The sequence below is a fragment of the Pelophylax lessonae genome (genome assembly GCF_965119305.1).
Source record: "Pelophylax lessonae genome assembly, chromosome: 4".
Classification (NCBI taxonomy): Eukaryota; Metazoa; Chordata; class Amphibia; order Anura; family Ranidae; genus Pelophylax; species Pelophylax lessonae.
In genome coordinates this window covers 190,883,287-190,897,725 of record NC_138771.1, presented here as the reverse complement: position 1 = coordinate 190,897,725, position 14,439 = coordinate 190,883,287, and positions in this window count along the sequence as shown.

The following is a 14,439-nucleotide window of genomic DNA, read 5'->3' as shown; positions in this document are numbered from 1 at the left end:
AAATTGATGGGAAAATGGATGGAGCCAAATACAGGACCATTCTGGAAGAAAACCTGATGGAGTCTGCAAAAGACCTGAGACTGGGACGGAGATTTGTCTTCCAACAAGACAATGATCCAAAACATAAAGCAAAATCTACAATGGAATGGTTCACAAATAAACATATCCAGGTGTTAGAATGGCCAAGTCAAAGTCCAGACCTGAATCCAATTGAGAATCTGTGGAAAGAACTGAAAACTGCTGTTCACAAACGCTCTCCATCCAAGCTCACTGAGCTCGAGCTGTTTTGCAAGGAGGAATGGGCAAAAATTTCAGTCTCTCGATGTGCAAAACTGATAGAGACATACCCCAAGCGACTTACAGCTGTAATTGCAGCAAAAGGTGGCGCAACAAAGTATTAATTTAAGGGGGCTGAATAATTTTGCACGCCCAATTTTTCAGTTTTTTATTTGTTAAAAAAGTTTGAAAAATCCAATAAATTTCGTTCCACTTCATGATTGTGGCCCACTTGTTGTTGATTCTTCATAAAATATTACAGTTTTATATCTTTATGTTTGAAGCCTGAAATGTGCCAAAAGATCGCAAAGTTCAAGGGGGCTGAATACTTTCGCAAGGCACTGTAATATTGTATTGATATGACCCTTAAGAACGACGGCCTGTGTGCCGATGAAACCGGTCGGGAGCATTGGAACGCAATCACCCTGCTATTACTGCCATTTCCGGGACCGATTGTCACGGACCAGTTAACGCGGAAGCGGTACCGCCTGTGTCTAATTCGGATCCTGAGCTGAATGCCCGTTTATCTGTCTTTGATGTAAGTGTGTCCACTTTATTTTTAATAAACTGCTTGAACATACTTCACTATCCTGGCCATTCCTTTATTCACATATCGCTGAGGAGCGTAAGGTGGCGGAGGAGTGTGAAGCTCTTTGGTATACAGGCGTTTGTGGAATGGATACCCTTGGAGGGCCTGGTCTTTCACTTTGGAGTCTGGTCCCATTGAACCATGCATTGACCCCCTGTAATTAAGGGGTCGGTGCTTTCTGGTAAGCATATTAATGCACTGGGTGCCTATGTGGTGAAGGGAGTGAAGACCTGTGTTTATGAGGAAGAATTATCCCTTGGAGATTGCACTATTTCATCTGTTTATTTATTTGCTGATATTTGGGACTATTCTCATGAATTATTCATTCACTGACTTTTGATGCACTTTACTATATGCACTTTTTTAAGGAACTTTTGTCACTATTTTTATATTTATCTCTGTGTATCAATTTTCACAAAATAAGTTCTACTTATATTTGATGAGTTTTACCATTTATGCACTTTTTTTGAGAATTTTATTATTTATTGCACAATTGCACTTTTCAGGTGAGCGCAGCTTAGTACACCCTAGGTGTATCATCTACCACTGTAATATTGTAGCAGGTTTTCCAGACATTGGGCCTGATATGGGTCTGCCATTGTTACCGGTTACCTTTCCAGCCCATGTGAGCTGCGACCCTGGGTGTGAGCACTGAGACATTGACAACTCCAGCATCTTTGTTTTTTTTTTTATTTGGATTTGAAGGGATGGGAGAAGGGAATAAGTGGGATACTCCTTTAGGCTTAACTAAGGATAACTTTGGGACTTTCTCAGAAAAATGTCTGTTAACGCTGTCTTGACGCCAGCCGACGCTAGCCAACGCTCACTGACGCTTAGAACAGTCCGTCTGTTCTTTAGTCCTCAGCAGCACCCAGGGCTGTTAGGTTTAAGCAACTATTGGCAGCGTCTCCATCATATGGTGCATGATTATCTAGGCGCAAGAGCAGATTTGGAGACCTTTCCAGCTGAGCATCCACTGGGTTACTTGAGGATGGACCACTGGCCAGAACTTGCTCAATATGCAATGGAGCTACTGGCCTGTCCTGCTTCCAGCGTGCAGCATCTCCATCATATGGTGCATGATTATCTAGGCGCAAGAGCAGACTTGGAGACCTTTCCAGCTGAGCATCCACTGGGTTACTTGAGGATGGACCACTGGCCAGAACTTGCTCAATATGCAATGGAGCTACTGGCCTGTCCTGCTTCCAGTGTGCTTTCCGAATGGACGGTCAGTGCTGCTGGTGGTTTTGTGACGGGCAAAAGAGTGCGTCTGTCCACAGACTTTGTTGACCAGCTGACTTTTATCAAAATGAATCAGTCCTGGATCAACAACAGCTATCAAGCCCCTGATGCTGATGTAACTGATTGAATTTGCTAGGGGTCTGCCATCCCTTAAAGACTGCGTATGCTGCCTATCCTATTGATCAAACTTGATTCTGCTAGCTTCCAACAATGTTTTTGGTCTACGTATACTATCCCCCAAGGCCCAATTTTTCTGCACTTGTATGACAGGTGCATACAATTTAGATTTCTTATGTAATTTTTAACAGCAGACCTGTCCCTGTGCCCTGTGCCCAGCAAGAGAAACTGTGAGGGGTTACGGTGTTCAGGCACCACCACAAAGGCCCAATTTTTGGAACCTGTATGACAAGTAGATGCAATTTCAAATTTGTATGGAATTCCTACCAGCAGGTCCCGTTCCTGCGCCCAGCAAGAGTAACTGTGAGTGGTTGGTTACGGTGTTCAGGCACCACCAATAGCAAAGGCCCAATTTTTGGCACCTATATGACAAGTACATGCAATTTCAAATTTGTATGGAATTCTTACCAGCCGGTTGCATTCCTGCACCCAGCAAGAATAACTGTGAGGGATTGGTTACAGTGTTCAGGTACCAGCAACACCAAAGACCCAATTTTTGGCACCTGTATGACAAGTACATGCGATTTCAAATTTGTATGGAATTCTTACCAGCAGGTCCCGTTCCTATGCCCAGCAAGAGTAACTGTGAGGGGTTGGTTACGGCGTTCAGGCACCACCAATAGCAAAGGCCCAATTTTTGGCACCTATATGACAAGTACATGCGATTTCAAATTTGTATGGAATTCTTACCAGCAGGTTGCGTTCCTGCACCCAGCAAGAGTAACTGTGAGGGGTTGGTTACAGTGTTCAGGTACCAGCAACACCAAAGACCAAATTTTTGGCACCTGTATGACAAGTACATGCGATTTCAAATTTGTATGGAATTCTTACCAGCAGGTCCCTTTCCTATGCCCAGCAAGAGTAACTGTGAGGGGTTGGTTACGGCGTTCAGGCACCACCAACAGCAAAGGCCCAATTTTTGGCACCTGTTTGACAAGTACATGCGATTTCAAATTCCATTTGTATGGAATTCTTACCTGCAGGTCCCGTTCCTGCTCCCAGAAAGAGTAACTGTGAGGTGTTGGTTACGGTGTCCAGGCAACAGCAATACCAAAGGCCCAATTTTTGCCACCTGTAAGACAAGTACATGTGATTTTAAATTTGTATGGAATTCTTACCAGCAGGTCCTGTTCCTACGCCCAGCAAGAGTAACTGTGAGGGTTCGTTACAGCGTTCAGGCACCACCAACAGCAAAGGCCCAATTTTTGGCACCTGTATGACAAGTACATGCGATTTCAGATTTGTATGGAATTCTTACCAGCAGGTTCTATTCCTGAGCCCAGCAAGAGTAACTGTGAGGGGTTGGTTACGGTGTTCAGGCACCACCAACAGCAAAGGCCCAATTTTTGGCACCTGTATGACAAGTACATGCGATTTCAAATTTGTATGACAAGTACGTGCGATTTCCTATCCAAGTTCTCCAAAGAAAACATAAAAACAAATCCCCTAGACTGATCATTATATATAACGAGCGGAAGAGTATGTGCACCTGGTTGTGTGAAAATACCCTGGAAGTGGCTGTGGATTAATCAGTGGGCGATCCTGCGGGGGTAGCGCTACATTAAAATTGTATTTGCGGTTTCCGCCAAATTGCAGGGGTTTCTGCAAACAATTATTAGTTAGATAATAAGGAAAAAATCTGCGAATGACTGAGGCCGTGAACTCTGAACCGTGACTTTGCCGGGGTTGACAGTAACTGTTTTCCCTTTGATATGTTATCTGAAACTCCTCAGTCAGGCCCAAAGGAATCTTACCATGCTTGAAACTTAGGCTCCATTCACACCTGGGCAATTCCAGAATCGCAGAAAAACGCGGGACCTGTTTGCAATGCCATTACTTCTTAATGGTAACCCAAGTCCGGTGTGATTTTTGAGTGATAAATCGCGCTACAATCATGGCAAAATTGCAACGCGTGTCTCTCAAAAAGGAGCAGGCGTTTCTTTTGTGCAATGATCGCAGCAAAATCGCACAGCACTTGGGCTGCCATTAAGAAGTAATGGCATTGCAAATGTGTCCTGCATTTTGCCCGTGTTTCCGGAAAACAATCAGGTGTGAATGGAGCCTTAGAACTCTAACTTGCACCATGTAAACTTTACTCTGTCAACATATGCCATCTAAAAAACACACCTTCCTTCATTTAAATCCTGACTTAGAACTCCATACAGTAGTTCACACCTCTTATTTCAGCCAAATTGGATAGGTTAGATTCCTCTTCTAACCAACATCCTTTGCATTCATATTGATACAGAGGCGTAACTAGAACCTTCAGGGCCCTGGTGCAAGAAACTATGAAGGGCTCCCAGACCCCTGGCTGGGGCCCTTTCCTTCAAGCCTGGGGCTCTTCCCACTGATCCTGGGGCCCTTTACTCTCGTTGCGGGGCCCTTTACTAAGGTCCCGCAGCGGGACCCTTTCACAAGTTCTGCAGGGGGCCCCCTTCCTGCCATCTTGGGGCCTCCCCACGGTGTTGGAATGCCAGGGCCCCGTTGCAAGTGTGACCTTTGCGATCCTGGAAGTTCACCCACTGGAGTCAGTAGTTTTTATTTTTTGGTATTTTAATTATAATATTTTTATCATTTTATTTTTTTCCAATGTCACTGACTATGACTCTGTCCATTCATAAAAGGAAGGAGCTGGTAAATTACATATTTACTGATCCCTCCCTGTTTCTCTATTGTTACATATGCCCTGCAGCAGCCAGCAGGAGAGGGGAGGGAGCACAGGGAGGGGGGGGGCAGCACAGTAGGGGGGGGGGGCAGGGAGCACACAGGGGCCCAGAGACAGCAGAAAACAAGTGAACTGGATAGGAGGAGTTGTGGGGGCACCATACAGAGGAACCCATCTCCTCCATTTTCTGCCCCCGCCGCCCCTCCTATCCAGGTGTACAGGGGAGCTGCAAAGGCCCCCTGGAGCATGGGGCCCGGTTGCAATTGCAACCCCTGTAGTTAAGCCCCTGTATAGATAATTGTGTTGACAAATGATTGGAAATATTTAAGTATATTTTGTGAATACTGTCTATACTCAACTCTTCTTGCTGTTGCATTAGGATTAAATAGTCAAAAAGCAAAGGAAAGTTTATATTGTCAGTAGCCTTTGGCAACCCCATTCTGCTCCTGATGACGTCACTCTGAAGAAAAGCATAGGGCGGAGTCTAGAGCATCATTGCGTCACTTCCGGTTCCAAATACTCTGGTTCGTGAAACGCAGGGCATCCTGGACACATTGGCTGATTACACTGATTTGATACTTTGGAGCTTTGTAAGTGCGGTTTTTAGCTTTTATTTATTAAACGTTTATTTATTTATTTTTTTAACAAAATAAATAAACATTTATTTAACTGACTTACACTATGAGATGCCATCTACCTCTCTATGAGTGTCCCCATTGACCAGACCTGGCGAGGAGGAGACATAGGATTGAATAACAACTTATTTGTGGTGCCCTGTAGGGGTTCAGTCACTTTGCAATTGGGATCACTTATATGGACTTATGAACTTTTTTGATGTCACCTTTGGAAATATTTGTTGATTGATTTCACTTATTTATATTGGTTTCCATATATACATTTTTTTTGCACATTTTGCATTTAGAGAACTTTTTAGTATTATAATATTGTCTGCTTACATCTGCAGCCATACGATCTGATCCTGTGTGCAAAATCCAGACAGATGGTGGTCCTATTTTCCATCCGTTTGGCAGATGATAGAATCGGATAAAAATGAACAGGTGGTCTGTTTTCACCCAATCTTCCCATAGAGAAGAGCAGGACTGTGTCCATCTCTGCTCTGCACAGTGAGCGGAGATGGATTTGTCATCCGCCTGCTCAGCAGGAATCAGCAGAGCGATCCCCCGCTGAACAAGTGGAGTCTGCCAAGCAGGGGAGCTCATGTTATAGGGGCCTTAAAGCTGGATGTTTTTTTTCTTTATTTCTTACCCTGCAAGGTAAAGGCATAATGTGCTAATATGCATCGCATACTAGCTCATTATGTTAAACTTACTTTAAAACAAAGCTCTTCCAGCACTGAGATGTCAGAGCTGCAGGCGCTCCCATCTTCACCCTTCTTGCTTCCGGGTTTGCCAACTCCGGCTCTGTGACTGGCCGGAGCCATGATGATGTCACGCCCTTTATGGCACAGGACTCTGAATGAACGGCACAAGTGGCCGTTCTTTCAGAGCGCATGTGCTAGTGATGTCACTGGCTGCATGTAACGTAAATATCTCCTTAAGTGTGCCCCTTTAGGAGATATTTACACTACCTATAGGTAAGCCTTATTATAGGCTTACGTATAGATACACGTTAATGATGGAAGTTTACATACATTTTATTAAGCTTTTATGAGCAATTTTAAGATGGGAACGAGGGACACCTATTCGCAAAAATGGGATTTTTGACTTATCGTAATATCCATTTCTGTGATGTTCATTGACGGACACAGCTCCTATCATTCTTGACTATTGGGTTATACTGCCCCCTACAGAAGTAGGACACTAGGCAGAAAAAACGTCTGGCTACACCCATTGGGCGGTCCCAGGGGGTATACTCCCTCTCCCTGCTATAGTCACTCAGTTTTATTACAAGCAGTGTCAGGAAAATTATAACTCCACAGAGGGGTGGGTGCTGTGTCCGTCAATGAACATCAGAGAAATGGATTTACGGTAAGTCAAAAATCCAATTTTCTCTTTCGTTCATTGACGGACACAGCTCCTGTCATTCTTGACCATTGGGATGTCCCAAAGCAGTGTTAATTACGCGGGGTGAGAAACAGCAAAAAATTCCCAAGGCTAAATATAAGCCAACCAGGCAACAGGGACTCAACCAAAACAACTGGAGCCCACCTGAAAAAAAAAAAATACACCCTCAAAGAGGATCAGGTCCTCTTTAAACAGCAGCCTGCAAAACCATGCGGCCAAAAGAAGCATCCGCAGATGCCAACACATCCACTTTATAAAACTTTGTAAAAGTGTGCACCGACAACCAAATGGCAGCCTTGAAAACCTCTGTTACTGATGACGGAAGGCCCAGGAGGAACTAAGCGCCCTAGTAGAGTGCGCCCTGACAGGGAAAGGAGGGACCTGACCCCTAAGGGAATAGGCCTGAACCACCATCTGTCTGATCAATCTGGAAATGGTTGCAGAGGAAGCGGACAACCCTTTGCGAGGTCCATCCGTGAGCACAAAGAAAGAGTCTGACTTTCTGAAAGACTCCGTAGCTGCCAGGTACACCCTAATTGCCCGGACCACATGCAAGGCATGCAAGGCTATTTCCTTCGGATGTTTAGGCCTGGGACAAAGGGAAGGCAACACAATGTCTTCATTCAAATGAACATCAGAGACCACCTTAAGAAGGAATGACGGACAGGGGTGAAGCACCACCTTATATGTGTGAATCACCAGATAAGGTGAACGATAGGATAACGCCGCCAGTTTGGATACCCTGCGCGCAGAGGTGATAGCCACCAAAAAAAGCCTCCTTCTGGGACAGCAGGGGAATCTTTCGAATATTTTCAAAGGGAGGCTTTTATATAGCTAAAAGCACCAAATTAAGATCCCAAGGCGGCAACAGAGTCCGCACTGGAGGAACCAAATCTCGGACACCCTGAAGAAAAGTGTGTGGGTGGCCAAAGGTCATTGGAAAAAGACCACCAAGGCTGATACCTGGCCCTTGATGGTACTCAAAGCCATTTTCCGTTCAACCCCTCGTTGAAGGAAGGTTAAGATCTGAGCCACCGAGAAGGAGCAAGGATGAACCCCAAGCAACTCACACCACGCAATGTACGTCTTCCACGTACGATGGTAGATCTTCCTCAAAGTAGATTTCCTAGCTTTTAATAATGTAGTAATCACAGACTCAGACAAACCTCTATCCTTTAGCACCTGGCGTTCAATAGGCAAGCCGTCAGAGCCAGCAACTGTAAAGCAGGATGGAAGATCGGTCCTTGGGACAGCAGCTTCCAAGGAACGTCGGCAACAAGCCCCACAAGATCAGCGTACCAAGCCTGGCAAGGCAAGTTTGGGGCCACTAAGATGACCAGAACCCCTACTGCCTCGATCCTGCGTAGGAGTCTTGGCAGAAGCTTAAGAGGAGGGAAGGCGTGGATCAGACGGTACTGACCCCATGGGGCCACCAGCGCATCTGTGGCGTCCGCCAGTAGATCCCTTGACCGAGCCACAAACCTCTGGACCTTTCTGTTGAGCCAAGATGCCAACAGATCCACCTCGGGCGTGCCCCACCTGAGACACAGCTGATGAAACACCTCCGGATGAAGGGATCACTCCCCGTGGTCCAACGCCTGCCGACGGAGGTAATCCACCTGCCAATTTTTCACCCTGGGAATGTGTGCGGTGGAGAGGGCTGGAACGAACCCTTCTGCCCATCTTAGATGCCGGCTACCTCCAGATCCGCGAGAGCACTTCTTGTGCCCCCTTGGTAATTGACATAAGCCACGGCCATGGCATTGTCCAATCTAATGTGCACTGGGCATCCCTGAAGACGATCCGTCAAAAGGTCCAGACACAGTCTGATCTCTCTGAGTTCCAGGACAATGATCGGTAGTCTGTACTCTTCAAGCATCCAGATCCCCTGAGCAGAATGCTTGCCGAGGACGCCCCCCCAACTGAACAGGCTTGCATCCATGGTGACCACTGTCCAATACAAGGGGAGGAAGTATTTTCCCAGCCGAAGTGTCGGAGAGCGAAGCCGCCATATTAGGGACTCCTTTGTTCTCCGACTCAGCCAGATCTGAAATTCCAGAGACTGCAGAGTCTTGTCACACTTGGGCAGAATCTCCCTTTGCAGGGACCTTGTATGGAACTGTGCAAACTGAACCGCCTCGAAGGTAGACACCATCAGTCCCAGCACCCGCATACAAGTCCGGAGGGATGATCATTTGTTGGACAGCAGGAGGTGAATTGCAGTCTGCAATTTCTGGAGTTTGTCCAGAGGAAGAAGCACTCTGGCCATGGCCCAGTCCAGAGTCAGGCCCAAATAGTCCAGCTTTGTGGACGGAACCAGGGCAGACTTTTGAAAATTTAGAATCCAGCTGAACTCCCGCAGAGTTCGTATTGTGAGCTTCAGGTTCTCCACCAGAGCAGAGGTAGACTGAGCTCGCAGAAGGAGATCTTCCAAGTAGCCCGTAGCAAGGCTAGCACCGGAGCCAACACTTTTGCGAAGACCCGAGGAGCAGGGAGACTAAAGGGTAACACTACAAACTGATAATACTTTTCTCCCACAGCAAAGCGGAGAAAACGCTGGTGACTGGCACATATTGGAATGTGAAGATAGGCATCCTTGATATCTATAGAGGCGAGGAAATCCCCCTGACGCAGGGATGCCACCACCGTTCGAATGGACTCCATTCTGTAATTCTGTACCCATACAAAGCAGTTTAGCGCCTTGAGGTCCAGGATCAGACGCGCTTTGCCTTCCTTCCTGGGGACTATGAACAGGTTTGAGTAAAAATCCTGAAAACGTTCCAAAGTTGGAACCGGGACAAACACCCCTTGAAGGAATAGGTCTTGTACAGCCCCAAACAGACCCTGTAACCGGCACGGGGACAGGCGCAGGTTGGAAGGAAAAAACCTTGCCGGGGGACAAGAGCGAAACTCGATCTTGTACCCAGACCGAATGACTTTGTGGACCCACTTGTCTTGTATCAAGAAACACAATGGGTCCAGAAACCAGTGAAGACGTCCCCGCACCCCAGATACAGCTGGGGGCGCACATTCATGCAGAAGGAGCCTTGTCTGCAGGTCTGGAAAAGCCCGCTCTCGGTTTGCCAGACCAGGTTCATTTGGATCCACCAGAGGAGGCCCTGAAAGGCTTCCAGCCCTTGTCAGTCGATCCTGAGGGACGAAAAAACTTCTTATGAGCCGAGAAGGAAGGTCCACGTCTACCTTGAGGTTCCTTGCCCTTAATAGCCTGTGGAAGAAAGGTACTCTTGCCCCCGTGAGACCTTTAATGATGTCATCCAGGGTAGTTCCTATCAGGCGATCTCATTGAAAGGGAAGATCAGTCAAGGCCTTTTTATAAGTTTGGTCCGCAGACCAGCATTTGAGCCAAAAGACATGCCGAAGGACCACCGTCAAAACAGAGAGGCGAGCCATCAGAGGGGCCGAATCCAAAGAAGCCTCACAGATAAACTGCAAACCTTGGACCAGCTGGTCCGCCAGCTCAGCAAAGGCAGGGGAAGCTGTTCTCCCTCCAGGTCACGGCGTAGGAGCTTAGCCCACTCGGTCAGAGTTTGCAACACCAGGGCAATGGTAAATACCGGCCTCATTTCCGGACCAGCCAAGGTGTACATAGTGCGGGCCACAGCCTCCGCCTTCCGGTCAGCCAGGTCCCTAAAGGCCGAGGACTCTTCAACCGGAATCATGGTTGCCTTGTTTAATCTGGAAACCGGAGGGTCCACCACCAGTGGGACAGTCCACTTCTTAATAAGGGACTCCTCGTAGGGGTAACACCTAGTAAAGTTCTTAGGAACCCCATGGGGACGCTTTGGTCGTTCCCACTCTTTAGCAAAAAATTCTGTCAAAATAAGCAGGGAAAGGAAACACCTTTGCCGTTCTAGATGGCTTGTGAATGCCAAAGGGTACCTGCGCCTCCGTGGCAGCTCCAGCTGTGTCCTCCATCTTCAGGGTCTCACGCACAGATACAATCAGTGCATCCACCAGCGCCTTCGGAGGATTTGGCCTTGGAATCAGGTTCAGGATCTGATGAGACACATGAGGCAGAGGAAGGCGGGGGGGCACTTTCTGCTAGCCGTTGCCCCAAAGCTGCTTCCACCCAGGACACAAGGGACTCCAGGACCGCCGCTAGTGCATGGATGGTTGGTTGGAACTCAGAGGGTCCCGCAGCCTCAGAGAGGGGATCAGGTGGGGAAATGTGCTCCAAAGACTCCATGAGTCACTAGGCGGATCCCACAAAAAAGTGTAACACGCTGCTTGCTAAGGGACAACCCCCACCAAGCTTGCAGCACCAGCCAGTCGCCAAGCACAAGGCGATCTTCAGCAGAGAGGGAGAGGACCCCCACCAGACTCACCACCCACCAACACAGGCACCTGCAACCACCAGGAGAATCTGAACTACACTTGCGGCGATCAGGAAGCTAAATAATCCAGGAGTAAGCACCAGGGGATAGGGAGGGGTTCCCACCGCCACCCACAGGGCTCCACTGTCATGGCCGTCGCTATTTGCAATGCAAACTCAAAAAAAAACGGCTGGACTACACAAACATGACCACCACATATAGGAATACACATGCTACAACAAAGTGGTGGCGTCATGAGGTATACAGAGACCCAGAATTGGGCTAGGCCTCAAGGACAGATCCAGGCAGGACGGGGGGCCCTGTCAGGAGCCCCTACCAGGTACAACCCCCCCGCACAGTGGATCATCCGATCGTCCCGGCCCCATCGCTAGTTAGCGCCCTGCCCCCATCCCAGGCCAGTGACCAGACCACCCAAACAGCCCCAGTGTATGAGGAGGGGGGGCAGGCTGAGGGACTCAGCAAAAAACAGGGGGGGGTGCCTGCGGGAAGGAGGGGAACCCAGGAGTCTGACCGTCCCAAGGAGGGGCCCATGTCCGACCTAAAACCCTCCAGGGGCAGAGGGGGAGAGCTACTCACCCTAACAGGAACCAGGTGGGCACTGCTCCAGACAGATCTCTCAGGAAAAATCCAGGAGGAAAACATTTTCTATTAAAGAATTTTTGCCAAGACCAAAGATCCCAGCAAGGAACTAGGTTCCTACTCCTGACTAGGCAGAAAAAAAACTAAGTGACTATAGCAGAGAGAGGGAGTGTACCCGCTGTTGCAGAAATGGAATTTAATTTGGACCCGAACTTTCAGGAATCTAACCTTTTTATTCGCTAGCGATAAATGACTTGGCCCGGCTCATGCCCATTTGCTAAATGGGCTAAGGAAGCGTGTACATCACATATACAGTGGGTACGGAAAGTATTCAGACCCCCTTAAATTTTTCACTCTTTATATATTATATTGCAGCCATTTGCTAAAATCATTTAAGTTCATTCTTCTTCCTCATGAATGTACACATAGCACCCCATACTGACAGAAAAACACAGAATTGTTGACATTGTTGCAGATTTATTAAAAAAGAAAAACTGAAATATCACATGGTCCTAAGTATTAAGACCCTTTGCTGTGACACTCATATATTTAACGCAGGTGCTTTCCATTTCTTCTGATCATCCTTGAGATGGTTCTACACCTTCATTTGAGTCCAGCTGTGTTTGATTATACTGATTGGACTTGATTAGGAAAGCCACACACCTGTCTATATAAGACCTTCCAGATCACAATGCATGTCAGAGCAAATGAGAATCATGAGGTCAAAGGAACTGCCTGAAGAGCTCAGAGACAGAATTGTGGCAAGGCACAGATCTGGCTAAGGTTACAAAAAGATTTCTGCTGCACTTAAGGTTCCTAAGAGCACAGTGGCCTCCATAATCCTCAAATGGAAGATGTTTAGGACGACCAGAACCCTTCCTAGAGCTGGCCGTCTGGCCAAACTGAGCTCTCGGGGGAGAAGAGCCTTGGTGAGAGAGGTAAAGAAGAACCCAAAGATCACTGTGGCTGAGCTCCAGAGATGCAGTCAGGAGATGGGAGAAAGTTGTAGAAAGTCAACCATCACTGCAGCCCTCCACCAGTCGGGGCTTTATGGCAGAGTGGCCCGACGGAAGCCTCTCCTCAGTGTAAGACACATGAAAGCCCGCATGGAGTTTGCTAAAAAACACCTGAAGGACTCCAAGATGGTGAGAAATAAGATTCTCTGGTCTGATGAGACCAAAATAGAACTTTATGGCCCTAATTCTAAGCGGTATGTGTGGAGAAAACCAGGCACTGCTCTTCACCTGTCCAATACAGTCCCAACAGTGAAGCATGGTGGTGGCAGCATCATGCTGTGGGGGTGTTTTTCAGCTGCAGGGACAGGACGACTGGTTGCAATCGAGGGAAAGATGAATGCGGCCAGGTACAGGGATATCCTGGACAAAAACCTTCTCCAGAGTGCTCTGGACCTCAGACTGGGCCGAAGGTTTACCTTCCAACAAGACAATGACCCTAAGCACACAGCTAAAATAACGAAGGAGTGGCTTCACAACAACTCCGTGACTGTTCTTGAATGGCCCAGCCAGAGCCCTGACTTAAACCCAATTGAGCATCTCTGGAGAGACCTAAAAATGGCTGTCCACCAACGTTTACCATCCAACCTGACAGAACTGGAGAGGATCTGCAAGGAGGAATGGCAGAGGATCCCCAAATCCAGGTGTGAAAGACTTGTTGCATCTTTCCCAAAACGACTCCTGGCTGTATTAGATCAAAAGGGGGCTTCTACTAAATACTGAGCAAAGGGTCTGAATACTTAGGACCATGTGATATTTCAGTTTTTCTTTTCTAATAAATCTGCAACAATGTCAACAATTCTGTGTTTTTCTGTCAGTATGGGGTGCTATGTGTACATTCATGAGGAAGAAGAATGAACTTAAATGATTTTAGCAAATGGCTGCAATATAACAAAGAGTGAAAAATTTAAGGGGGTCTGAATACTTTCCGTACCCACTGTATATAAAACAACAGTTACGTCACAGATACATATTTCCCTAACTAGCTTGGCAAGCAGTACATATCCTTCTCCTACAGATGTTGCCTGTAACATTAGTCTATGGCAATTAACATTCCTGGCTTCACGCATATCTGTATTCTCGTTAGTAACAGGAGAACAGAGAGGGAGTGATAGCGAGGAAGGAGAGGGGCTAAAATGTGCAGCTTGACTGTCCTGGTCTTAGTAGTACCACAGAATCGACCATTTTTGTTTTGCTAATTATCAACCATTTTAGAAGGCTTTCCAGGTGATGCCACACCCCCTGGTACTGCACATGGGTGTTGCCAGAAGTGTTTTCTACCTATTATCCTACTCCTGTAGGGGGCTGCATAACCCATTGGGCTGTGTCCGTCAATGAATGAAAGAGAAAGTATGTAGGCATAGTACACTCACCCACGCTGCCTTAAAGGAGAATTATATTTAAAAAAAATTATTAGTTAAACCCACAAGTTCCTTTTTTTATACCACTATTATTACTTTATACTGGCTTTGAACATTTACAAATGCAGCAATTTAGAAATTGGATGAAAGGTTTAGCA